Source organism: Eubalaena glacialis, chromosome 5, assembly GCF_028564815.1.
Source record: "Eubalaena glacialis isolate mEubGla1 chromosome 5, mEubGla1.1.hap2.+ XY, whole genome shotgun sequence".
NCBI classification, from domain to species: domain Eukaryota; kingdom Metazoa; phylum Chordata; class Mammalia; order Artiodactyla; family Balaenidae; genus Eubalaena; species Eubalaena glacialis.
The window spans coordinates 150,077,419-150,090,252 of record NC_083720.1 but is presented as its reverse complement, the minus strand read 5'-3'; the positions used below and the strand labels follow the sequence as shown (position 1 = coordinate 150,090,252).

The 12,834-nt window shown below is 37.4% G+C and overlaps 1 pseudogene; it reads right to left on the bottom strand.

Moving 5' to 3' along the window:
- Positions 1-1,300: 1,300 nt before the first annotated feature.
- LOC133091862 (uncharacterized) lies at positions 1,301-11,262 on the bottom strand (annotated as a pseudogene).
- Positions 11,263-12,834: the final 1,572 nt, after the last annotated feature.

Below are 12,834 nucleotides of genomic sequence, written 5' to 3'. Positions count from 1 at the left end.
TGTGTCAGATGATTTTACCCAACTGCAGGCTGGTGCAAGTGTTCTGAGCACATTTAAGGTAGGTTGGGCTAAGCTGTGATGTTCAGTAGGTTAGGTTTATTAAATGCATTTTCAACTGAAGAAATTTTCAACCTACCATGGGTTTATGGGGACATAACCCCATAGTAAGCCCAGGAAGATCAGTATATATTTACTGTATATACAAAGAGATTTATTTTAAAGAATTGGCTCCCATGGTTATGGAGGCTGAAAAGTCCCCAGATCTGCAGTTGGCAAGCTGGAGGCTCAGTTCCAATCTGAGTCCGAAGGTCTGAGAACCAGGAGAGCTGATGGTATGATTTCCAATAAAGTCAGAGTCAGAAGGCAAGAGAAGCCCAATGTCTCATCTTGAGAACAGCTTCGTTACCTGGCTTTCCTTCTATTCAGGCCTTCAGTAATTTGAATAAGACCTGTACACATTGGGGAGAGCCATTTGCTTTACTCAGTCTACTGATTCAAATGTTAACCTCATCAAAAGAACACCCTCACACACACACACACACACACACACTAATGTTTACCAGATAGCTGTACATCCCAGGGCCCAGTCAATATGACATATAAAATTAATCATTACAAGTCCACCCATTGTCAACTTGGCATTTCCTTAAACCACAATGAATCTCCAAATAAAGTTAACAACAAGGCCTTAATTCTGCCTAACATAATACAACTATCCAGTTTACAACTGAGAACACAATTAACACTTTGCCCAGAAGAGTAGGTAATGTCTTTGAGTGATATTTACTTTTCTCCTTGATATCCAGAACTTAAATATTATGATGTAAAATTAGCAATAGTTACACACTATGATATAAAATCAATGCGTTTATGTTACATAATAAGGGGGAAAAAGAGAAGGAAAAAAAGATATTTGCTGAATACACCCACACATATTCATAACAAAATAAAGGAATACTCATGACAAGTATATTCTTCCTTTCTGTTAACTGGTCATGTGGCTGTAACTGGCATTTATAACTACCTTCATTTACTACCTGTTATGTATTCCCTTTGCCTTCAGCAAGCACTTTAGCTGATCATGGTGCTTTACCTGGTGAAGTGACCGAAATTTTTATCCAGTAGGCACTGAGGCATGTAGTTTTTTATTTACTTTAATCACAGGACATGGTAATAATAAGACACGGGATCTCCTGTGTTCCAGATATTCTCTTCTTTACTTCCATTGTGAAGAAGCAGTCCAATTCCGCCTGACAGTTAGTATTAATCATTCCAACCAGCAAGTAACTACCTTCACTGCCTATTGATTCAGAATCAAGAGAAGCCCAAAGAGGTAGGTGGCTATAAACTCCTTGGTCAATGGAATCATTGGTGTGCTTCCCAGTGGAAGCATTTCTCCCTTTGAAACTAAGATCTCAAGGCAAGCAGAACACAAGGTCATGGGAACAAAAAGCAAATATTTTTCTAGTGGGTCACTAGGAGTAATTGTGAGTGGTGCCACTCCCATTCCCATGGCTTGATTCTTGGATCCATGAGTCCTGGCCATGGGAGAAACAACACAATATATTGGACACTGATTCAGATCACATACAGCCATCTGGAAAATCTTTCTCCAGCCATGCAAGCTATTGCAACCTAGCTGACACTGCACCTGAGTCTTCAAAACACCATTCCACCATTCTATTACACTAGCTGCTTCAGGATGGTCAGGAACATGATAAGACCAGTGAATTCCACGAGCATGGGTCCATTGTCACAATTCTTTTGCTATGACGTGAGTTCCTTGATTCGAAGCAATGCTATGTAGTATATCATGATGGCAGATAAGACATTCAATAATTCTACAGATGATAGTTTTGGCATAGCATTGCATGCAGGGAGCACAAATCCATATTCAGAGTAAGTATCTATTCCAGTAAAAACAAAATGCCATCCCCTCATGATGGAAGCAGTCCAGTGTAATCAACCAGTCATAGGTACCTGGCTGATCAGCCCAGAGAATGGTGCCATATGGGGGTTATTCTCTGCAGCCGGCAGGTTGGGCACTCAGCAGTGCCTGTAGTCAGGCCAGCCTGGGTGAGCGGAAGCCCATGTGGCTGAGCCCATGCATCATCTCCATCCTTGCCTCCATGGCCACTTTGTTCATGGGCCCTTTGGGTGATGACAAGGGTGGCTGGGGAAAGAGGCTGGCTGGTATCCGAAAAATGGGCCATCTTCTACTCTTGATTATTAAAATCCTCCCCAGTTGAGGTCACCCTTTGGTGAGCATTCACCTTGGACACAAATATGTTCATGTTTTTTGCCCATTCAGAGAGTTACCTACATAGTGCTCTTCCCCAAATTTTCTGTCACCAACTTCCCAATCACGTTTCTTCCAAGACCCTGACCTTTCAGCCAAACCACTGGCCACAGTACCTAAATCAGTATATAACACATGTTTGGCTATTTCTCCTTTTATGTGATGTGAATAAACAGGTGCACTGCTCCAAGTGCTTCCCACTGGGAGGATTTCCCTTCCCCATCACCCTTCAGGGATGCCCCAGAAAGCGGCAGTAGCACTTCAGGTGGTCCCAGCATACCATGCAGACCCATCTGTAAACCAGGCCCAAGTCTTCTCTTCCTACATTGATTGCCTGCAGGGAGCTCCCCATGAGGCCACAGGTGCAGGTCGGGTAGAGAAGGCAGAGTAGAAGGAGGGGGCACCATGGGCATTTGGGCCACTTCTTCATGTAACTCCCTTGTGCCTTCAGGTCCTGCTCAGTCCTAGTTGTGAATAAACCACTTTCATTAGATGATGGAGCACTGATGTGCTCACCCACCTTTATGTCTTGATGGGCCAGATAACACCCAGTTCATGATGGGCAGCCCAGGTCACATGGTAACTTGGTCCATGCTTAGTGTTCAGTATCCAGTAAGGCCCAGTAGAAGGCCAAGGGATTTTTCTCAAAAGGGGAGTGGTTGTCTGCAAAGGAAGACAGCTCTTTGTTCCAAAATCCTAAAGGATTGCAGTGCAATTCACCTGTAAGTGCCTGCCAGAAGCTCCAAATAACACCACCATCTGCCTTCAAGCACCATTGGATCTCCTGGATCACATGGCACAAGGGGTAAAGCAACTTATGTGTCAGCCTGGACCTATTGCAGAGCCTTCTCTTGTTCCTGGCTCCACTGAAATCCAGCTGCCTTTCAGGTCACTTCATAAATGGGCCAGAGTAACACACATAAAGGAGGACTAGGTTACTTCTAAAATCCATAGTCTCACCACTCATTGGGCCTCTTTTTTTGGTTATAGGAGGGGCCAGATGCAACAACTGGTCGTACAAGAGCTATCTCAACAAGTCCTACACTACTGGACCTTTAGAACCCCGGAAGTAGGTAGGAGGCTCCGGAATTTTTGTCAGATTCATTTCTCACCCTCTGGCACACAAATATGTGAACGACAAGTCTAAGGTAGAACCACTTCTTGCTCACTGGGTCCAGTGATCATAATGTCATCAATGTAAAGTATCAGCGTGATATTTTACACCCAGGAGAGCCCATGGTATAGTTTCAGTCTAAGTTACAAAGCCTGAGAAACAGAAAAATCAATGTTCCAATCTGAATCCACGTCCAAGAGCACGAGAGACCTACATCCCTGTTCCATGACAGTCATGCAGAGAGAGAGCAAATTCTCCCTCACTCCGCTTTTTCTTCTGTTCAGGCCTCCAATGGATTGCATGAGGGCCACACAAGGTGGGAAAGGCAATCTGCTTTACTGTCTACTGATTCACATGCTAATCTCAACCCAAAACACCCTCAGAGACAAAAACACCCTCAGAATAATGTTTAACCAAATAAATGGGCACTCTGTGCCCTAATCAAGTTGACACATGAAATTAACCATCACAGAAGGTATGTTCTTATTTCTGCTAAAATTTCTATCGCTCAAATTTCTTGTTTGTATACATAATATGCAACATAAATTATATATGGCACATTGTAGCAAGCAGTTTAAGCTAAACAAAGGCCAACACCCTTTCTGAAAAAGTCATAATACTCTTGGCTTTTTTTAGACCTAGAGGAGATTAAGTAGGTTTAAATTTAACATAAAAATAATGCTATTATAACACTATCTGCCTTAGCTTAGTGTTTCCTGCAAGGATGAAAAATTTCTCTCTCAAGACTAGTGCAGATTTTGTATTATAATTTTGTCTCCATCCTAAATGATTCGTACTGTAATAGATCAAAAGAAATCTTTCTCTATTTATTTTTCATTTCCAAATCTTAGCAGCTGATGATGTGTACTCAGTACAATAAAGCTTGATGTTGCTAATCCTAATTTCTCAGGGAATTTAAGATGTAATAGATAAATTTCAGTAACAAATATTAGTTATCTTTATAAGGATATATAATAATAAATCCTTCATTAAATACCTATAGATTATTTCCTTATGAACAAATGTAGGTGTTTTATTTTAGAAATAAATTCTTTATTCATATTGCTGATTAAATAATCAAAATTTATTGAAAATGGCTTTACTTTGGTGTCTTTGGATTATTACCTAAGCCTTTGTTTCTCTTATGCTCTAAAATAAGAGAGACTTTTACGCAGTATGATAAAAGATGTATACCAAAGTGAAATGAATGTGATGGTGAATTTGAATTTAAAGAAGAAAACATGTACTATATCATAAAGAATTATTGTCCACTAAATAATATCTTTAAAATATCTTTTGGAATTTTTGGAAATTTATTTTCTCCAAGTAATGTCGGTCTGTCTGTCTGTCCATCTCTCTCTCTGCCTGTTTATTTGTGGTTTTTTTGACAAGTGAAGTGAGAACCTCTTTCTAATTAGGTGTAAATCAGACTCCATTGGCTCACGTCCACAGACCACATACCAAGTCATGATTCTCAGCCAAAGGTGTTGGTGTCAGTGTGGATTTATATTGAGGTCTCAAGAGAACTACTAAATATTCCAGAACATATAATGTCCCAATAGTGTGAGGGTCAGGGAAGATTAGAAACACAGCATCAGGGTTTTTACAGATGGTATGCCCGTTACAGGAAGGTGTATCCATGATAGGCTCAAAGCTTTTTAAGCTTCAGGTCACACCCATAGCTTCAGTTATCATGATGACTACAGAATCTATTATGTTAAATTTAAATTAAGTAAAAGGTAGAATTTTAAAGTTTGGTGTCTCTGACTTTTTAAATGCGTGGGTTCTTTTCTGCTTATTATTGTCTGTCTGTCTAAAGAGTAGCTTAAAGTTACTAACGAGTTCTACAAAAGTTTTGTTGGGTTTAATTTTTTACATTGTTTTACTCAAATTTCTATTATATTTCCCTCTCCGTTCATTCTTTCCGCCCTTTCCCAAAAGCATGTCAGATGAAGCAACTGCAGTTAGAAATGATGGGGTTAAAATAGAATATTTTGCTTTTACCTTCTGACACTGATAACACTCAGCCAAGAAAAGATTGGTAGAAAGTAAGACCTTTACATCACTTTGTTTCTGGGCCATCAGGTAAACTCAAGGTGACAGCAGCTACTGATGATTCAAAAGGTCCAGTGTGCTTAATATCTAACAAAAACTACATTCTTTGCCTGTGTCTGATGGTCACGATGAATAGAGTTTACACACTTGTAAACAATTTGTGTGTGGAAAAAGAGGGAGAAAGAAGTGTCTAAGATGGTTACAAACATGCATAAACAACAGCAGAAGATACTATTACTCTGAGGGAAAATTGAGTATAAATATTGTATGGTGATGAAGAACATGATTAAGTTTGTTTTAATAAGCTAAAGAATCATTAAAAATCATCCATGAATCTATGATGAAATAACAAGAAAGATTAGAATATAAATTTTACTCTCAAAACCATAGTAAAGAGTTAATTGATTCTTTTTCAAGAATATTTCATGATAAGCTAGATTTTCTCAATTTTATTTTAAGGTCTGAAATATAGATCAGAGTGTTTAGCAGCCCATGGTGATGCTGTTTTTTCCTCGCTTTTGATGTCCTGATGTCTGTTTATGTGGTGCTATGAGAAGGTGTAGGCAAAAGATAATATGAATTTAAATTGTTTTAAACTTTATTGATCTCTGAGTGAATTGCTTTATATCAAATTATATGTCTTATTTTCAAAAATCTTTTTTTCTTCCCTGTAAAATATTAGTCTGATTTTCCCTTTCCTGGAATCTATTTTGAATTTAATTTGAATGCAGATCAGTTGGTTTTCTAAGTTTTAATGCAAATTTAAGTCCTGGGTCTCAACCGCCCTCCTTCTCAGTCTTCCTTTATCTCTCTTCCTTGGTCTGAATCCTCCTGTGTTGGATTCCTAACTATTCATGTTGACACCTAACCCTGCTCCTTCCACCTTCTACTCTTCTAAGTATTTTCTAAATATCTGCACAAGGGCGCCCCACAGCATCCAAACTCATCATAAACTAAATCAGACTTCTTGTGTGGAATGTAAAACAAGGGGTGCCTGCCAAATCCATTTCACTGCCTATTTTTGCATGAGCTAAACCTGTTTTTTTCATTTTCACATGGTTGAGGAAAAGATTAAAAGAAAAAAATAGTATTTCATGGTGCTTTCGAGAAAATTATATATAATTCATATGTTAGTGTCCATACATAAAAGGCTTATTAGAAAATATATAGGCTGATGTGTTAAATTATTGCCTTTGGCTGATCTAGTGCTACTAAGATAAAGACTTTATATCCAGCAAAGCCTAAATATGTGCTATCTGGTCTTTTACAGAAGATATTTGGTCACCCCTGATGTAGAATATCAGGTACATAAGGGCAAGGATTTCTCTGCTTTATTCATCACTGTATTCCCCATACAGTAGACAGAGGACAACAGAGTACAATCGACAGAGGACATTGTACTTGTGTGCTCTCAAGAATACTGATTCAAAGAAAAAAATAGGTACAAAGAATATTATTTTCTGTCTAATTTCTCTACATTATTAATTTAACAATCTAATCTACTATTCTCCTACCTATTATTAAATCTATTTTTTAAACTTCAATTCTTGCACAGGTGTTGTTAGTTTTATTTCTACATTCTGTGTCACAGTTTTCCCTTCAACTGTCCATTTCCACTGCCCTTGCTTTAGCCAGGCCTGCATTGCAACACATCTGTAATAGCATCACCAAATACCACTGCATTCATTTGCTACCACCGTCAAGCCACCCTTCATACTGCTGTTCTCTAATGTTCTGTTGCTAACTACTACACAATTTACTGCACTCAAAAAGCATAAGATGGAAGAGAAAAGAAATAAGTAGCAATTGCGGGAAGGAAGGAGGTGGAGATAGAGATCTGCTATTCCTGTATCCCTTACTGAGTACTGGTCATTTTCTCTGTCCCTCACAAAGATGCTACATGGTGAATACCCTGAGACATAATTTTCAGGTAGAAAAGAAAACTGTTGATTAGAAAAATTGTCACTTGCTAAATATTGCATATCGTATAAACAAACATGTTCACCATTCATACTCACTCCAAAGCCTTTATTTATTTTTACTTTCAAAACAGACAGAACCTAATGAGAAGACAACCCTTATACTTGAAATACACCAATTATTGGAAGAATCACAGACAGTGAGGGGCAGGGCAATTACTGTCAGGTTTCACAGAGTCAGCAGCAAAAATTCAGGGGGACAATGAAACATGACCTCTAGGAGGGATGGATTGGAATGTGCTTTGTGTACTCTGATGACATTCAAATCAAAGGTCACAGCCACTGCCAGCAAAGGGCATCATTATATATTCAAGGACAAGAGAGAGAAAGAAAAACATGATTACACAGCCATAGGAAAGCCTGTGAGAAATATATAACATAACATATTATTGCAAATAAACAAGAATGCCAAATTAACAGAAAGAGCAAATGGAAACTTTTCAATAATCATAACAATTCCCTCCCTGGTTTTTTTCTGTGTTCCATCTAATATCACATGTTGCTCAAGTTTCAATAAATATGATTAGAGGCTATTAAATTACAGTTTATTTGCTCATTTGGCCAACTTTCTTAATATCCTTATACACCTTTTAATATCCATAAAATGCTGGTGTTTAAATAACTGTTTTATAAGACAGCCTCAAGTACTTCATTCAGTAATTTTATGGGTTTTGAAATACTGATGTTAATAACTGTTTTGTATGGTAAAGAAAACAATTGTTATGGATATAGTAAACCTAGAATTCTGTGTGTTTGTGAAAGTAGCAATTAGATTGTGATATATATAGGTGTGTATATATTTACTAAACATATACTTTATTTTATCAGCTATATGCACAATAATATGGTATACTCTGTAGACGTAACCATTCTATCAAATTCCTTCATACTTAATTTTTCTTATCAAATAAATGGCCTAATGCTATGAATGAGCAGCATTATAAGTTAATTTGGTCTAGACTGCAATTTGGTAGGCTGTAGTTTTACATAAGAACATTTAATAAATGCCTGAAACATAATTATTTTATCGCTATAACATGAGCAACTTTCTTTCTCCTATTTTTATTTGTTTCCCAAAACTAAGAAGTAATAGATAGGAGTACAAATACACAAATTTTTCCCTCAATATCTTGGAGGGTAAGCATTTGGCTAACATATAAGATGTTTCATCTAGTCTTCTGCAATTAGAGTAGAATCACTTGCCTCAGTTCAAGTCTAGCTTGATTCTGTGAGGTTGGAAAGTGATCAATTATGTCTTTGTGAAATGGTTTTTGAAATAAACTCAGAAATTGATATACTAACTATTTCTTCACTTAGAGGAACAAGTGATTTTAAAGTCAGTTCTATGTGCACATTATATGACTTGACTAGAAAAGGTATAGAAAGTAAGATATCAACAATTATCAAATATTAACACACAAAATTATGTATAACATTTTGATTAATGTGCAATAGTAATGTCTTTTAAATACTGTGTGATCTCACTTATATGTAAAATCTGAAAAAGTTGAACTCATTAAATCAGAGAGTAAGTAGAATGGTGGTCACCAGGGGTTGGAGAGGGTGGGAGAAATGGGGAGATGTTGGTCAAAGGTACAAACTTCCAGTTTTAAGATGACTAAGATCTGGGGATGTAATGCCCAAGGTGGTAATCAGAGTTAATACTGTACTCTAAACTTGAAATTTGCTAAGGGAGTAGATCTTAACTGTTCTCATCACACACAGACATAAATCACTATGTGAGGTGATGGATGTGTTAATTAACCTGATTATGGTAATCATTTTACAAGGTGTATGTATATTAAATAATCACATTGTAGAGCTTAGATATACAAAATTTTGTCAATTATACCTTAATAAAGTTGGGACAAAATAAAAATAAAACAGAGTAATATGATTCACTTTGTTATAAAGCAGAAACTAACACGCCATTGTAAAGCAATTATACTCCAATAAAGATGTTAAAAAAAACCCCAAAAAAACCAAAACAAAACAGAGTAATACCCTCCCAAAATAACTTTTTTCAACTATGTTTTAAGAATAATTTAGGGAATACTACTCAGCCATAAAAAAGAATGAAATTATACCACTTGCAACAACATGGATGCAAGTAGAGATTATCATACAAAGTGAAGTAAGTCAGAAAGAGAAAGACAAATATCATATTATATCACTAAAATATGAAACAATTGAACTTTTATGAAACAGACTCACAGACATAGAGAATAGACTTGTGGTTGCCAAGGGGGGTGGCGGGTGGGAGAGGGATGGACTTGGAGTTTGGGGTTAGCAGATGCAAACTATTTTATATAGAATGGTTAAACAATAAGGTCCTACTGTATAGCACAGGGAACTATATTCAGTATCCTGTGATAAACCATAATGGAAAACAATATATAAAAAGAAGAATGTGTATGTATGTGTAACTGAATCACTTTCCTGTACAGCAGAAATTAACATAACATTGTAAATCAACTATATTTCAATAAAAATTTAAAAAATAAAAATCATTTAGCATAATAACTGAAAAGCATATCAAAAATCATAAGTGTACTAATGAATTATCTTTACTACTCCCATCTAAACTTTTCCCCCCACCTCTTAACCCATAAGAGGTAAGCATTTTCACATCAGGCTATAAATGATGTTTGCCAAATTTTCACCTCTCAGAAGTAAATGTTTTCAAATAAAAAATTTCCTGACGTGTTTCATTAGGACTGTTTATTAAATATTCTACTTTTTGTGTCTGTGCTAGACATTTGCAGTCTAGTTTAAGAGGCAAATTTATAATTAAAAAAATACAAATTCAGTGCCCTGGATGTTACAATAAATCCAGTGCTGTGAAAGCACAATGACACACACCAGAGTCAATTAAAAGTTGTTGTTTGTTGTGTGTTTTTTTTCAATTTTCTAAACTATCCTGAAAAAAAAAATGCTGTTTCAAGCTAGAAAGTTCAGGTCAGCATTCTCACCTGGAAGGCTGCCTGAGCAGGAGGTGTGTGTGAGGATAACTGTTAAGTTTTTCATTCTACATACAACCGACTTGTTCACAAATCCTAATCCTTTTCACCCTCACACACTCCAGGGGTGTGTGCAGTTTGCCTAAATTGTCCTATGAGTTTTTAATAAGATGACCCTTGGCTGAGCACCATTACCTTGTACTAGAAATAAAGAATGAAATGTCTTGGACTTGAAGGATAGAAAATTATTTGCTGTCGATGCTCTAAAGCATAAAGCTAATAGTATCCATTCATTTTTCCTTTCATTTAATATACCATGCACGGGCTCAAAACTCTGCCCTGGCCTCACGTTGTGCTGTTTTACGTTGCAATTACCTAGAAGGGAAAATCTCATTATTTGTCCACTTCTTTACGCAGGTCACTTTTGTTGGATTCACTTGACATTTCTTCAACATTTGTACACTTTCTGTTCAAAGTTTGCTTATTTACCTAGCATACTGGCAGGTTTAAGAACATATAAATGAACATCAAAGGCAAGATTCAGCTGATGGTTGTAAGGTACTACCTGAGCCATCTAGGCTGTGGGGAGAGCAGTATTACAAGAGCAAACGGGCTGGTTGACAAAAGAAGCACAGATGTCTTATAGGAATCTTCAGAATGACACTGCGCCCTGTGCACACCAACTACAGTCCACACCACCCACAGTCTACACCACCTACGGTCCACACCACCTACAGTCCACACCACCTACAGTCCACACGCGGAAAGAAAATGGGCTTCAGCCCCACAGTCACCTGGGTTCTCTCGGGGAGCATCAGAGACAGCCCTCAGGGCTATGGAGACTTCACAGCCCATGTAAGCATCTCCTGTAATGATTTAGTGATATTACTTTTCCCATCAAAGAAAAATAAACATTATAACTCTCATTTTACATCCACAGGCAAGAATTTCAGCTGTCCATAATGAACTCATGGTTCCTGCTCAAAAAGGAGGGCTGGGACTCCTGTTGTGTGAGCACAGTGTATTTGTAAGGGACGAGGTGCATACACCTTTGCAGTAGGACCTGGTTTTACAGTTAAGACAGTAGTAACACTGCACAGGGTTTAATGCAAACTTTCCTTCCTAAGCACTCACTTACTGTCAGTTAGATATGACCTAAAAGAAAGTGTCCCTTGGAACCTGTAGGAAAGACAACCCTCAGTTATCGGGCCCATAGTAAACACTCCGCTAATTAGTGGTAGTTTCATAATATGTTTATTAGATTACATGAAACATGTGCATGTAATATGGTTACTAGAAAGATCTCTGCCTTGAGAACAGAGAAATATATTAGATCATATTGCTAATCAATTTTTCTTGCTGACAAGGGCAATTTTTCAGCAACAGCACTGCACATAGAACAGCAACATAACGGGAGGATGGAACGGATGTTAAAATTTAGTCAGACATAATCTCTTTCACTTTGTCTCCTTTACAATACAGAGAAGACAAGGAGAAAAACAAATAGCTCAGAGAGCAAACATAAATGATGAGTGTCCCAAGGAAACTTAATACCCCGAAATTGAAATCATATACATTTTGCAGGATTGACAGCCGAACAATAAATGGTGTTTAATTTAATAAGATTACAATAGGGCTTCCCTGGTGGCGCAGTGGTTGAGAGTCCGCCTGCCAATGCAGGGGACACGGGTTCGAGCCTTGGTCTGGGAAGATCCCACATGCCGCGGAGCAGCTGGGCCCGTGAGCCACAACTACTGAGCCTGCGCGTCTGGAGCCTGTGCTCCACAACAAGAGAGGCCACGACGGTGAAGGCCCGCGCACCGCGATGAAGAGTGGCCCCCGCTCGCCGCAACTAGAGAAAGCCCTCGCACAGAAACGAAGACCCAACACAGCCAAAAATAAATAAATAAAATAAATAAATTTAAAAAAAAAAGAAAATTCATGGTGCTGTATTCATTCACTTGAAAAAAAATTACAATAATTAAATGTCTGACTTTTTTTTCAAAATATCAACATGTAACAAACACAGGAATGAAGTGATACTTGCCCATTTTGATAACCTTCTCAGACATGCAATTATTCAAGTTCCTGTCTACATATTCACTCATGTAATTTATAGACTAAAAATATTTTAACTTATTATATCAATTAAAATTTATTGTTTACTTAAAACTTGACCCAAAATTAAATCTTTCACCAATCGTAATACCATCCTTTTGAGCTCACTCTCCTTCTTAACCTTTTAACTTATATAAGTTCACAAGGTGTCACAAGATCAAGGGTAATAAAACTCCACTTTCTGCATGAACCCTCTAATCCATACTGATTTTTCTCTTATCTAAACTTTGATTAAATTTATACTCATTAATCATACATCTGAGCACAAATAAATTTTAATTGCATCTGAATGTAGCTTTCACTCTCCAA